We start from the raw sequence: 527 nt of genomic DNA, 5'->3' as shown, positions 1-527 counted from the left end.
ATTAATTGCGTATTGTTGATATGAACATATACTTGTATGATTTTTAAGATATGAGAGTGCAATTTGCGGCACTTAGAGGTCCATATTTTCAAAATGTTTGCACCTCAGCCCCAACTATGTGGGCCCGAGGTCGTGTGGACTCTCACGCACCCCTACTTTAGAATTTGGGGGAAAAATGTAAAAAGTCTACAGCACCCGGTATTCCCAGGCGGTCACCCATCCAAGTACTAACCGGGCCCGACGTTGCTTAAATTCGGTGATCGGACGAGAACCAGTGTTTTCAACGTAGTATGGCCGTAGACATGTGAGTTGTATTTCCACTCATAGTTAATCTTGGCATATAGCATAATTATCCAATCATGAAGCTCTATGATTAATGACGTTTCATATCAACGCGCGCTTGTCTGGCGGGGATTTCCTCTGACTCCCCTGACCACTCTGCTGCGCGAGTACATTTTTTGGAAACACCGGTGTTGAACAATAAACCAACCATTTTACTACGGCACTAACTAGGATTCTTTAGACAG

At 43.8% G+C, this 527-nt stretch overlaps 1 non-coding gene across 1 annotated transcript; it reads right to left on the bottom strand.

Annotated features, from left to right (window-relative positions):
* Positions 1 to 183: 183 nt before the first annotated feature.
* LOC117106460 lies at positions 184 to 302 on the bottom strand. Its single transcript, XR_004445075.1, has one exon. It is a non-coding gene; the product is annotated as a 5S ribosomal RNA (ribosomal RNA).
* Positions 303 to 527: the final 225 nt, after the last annotated feature.

Source organism: Anneissia japonica, unplaced genomic scaffold, assembly GCF_011630105.1.
Source record: "Anneissia japonica isolate Jap-2015-1 unplaced genomic scaffold, ASM1163010v1 scaffold150622_len522_cov125, whole genome shotgun sequence".
Taxonomy (NCBI): domain Eukaryota; kingdom Metazoa; phylum Echinodermata; class Crinoidea; order Comatulida; family Comatulidae; genus Anneissia; species Anneissia japonica.
The sequence above is the reverse complement of the archived record's forward strand: the minus strand, read 5'-3'. Positions and strand labels throughout refer to the sequence as shown.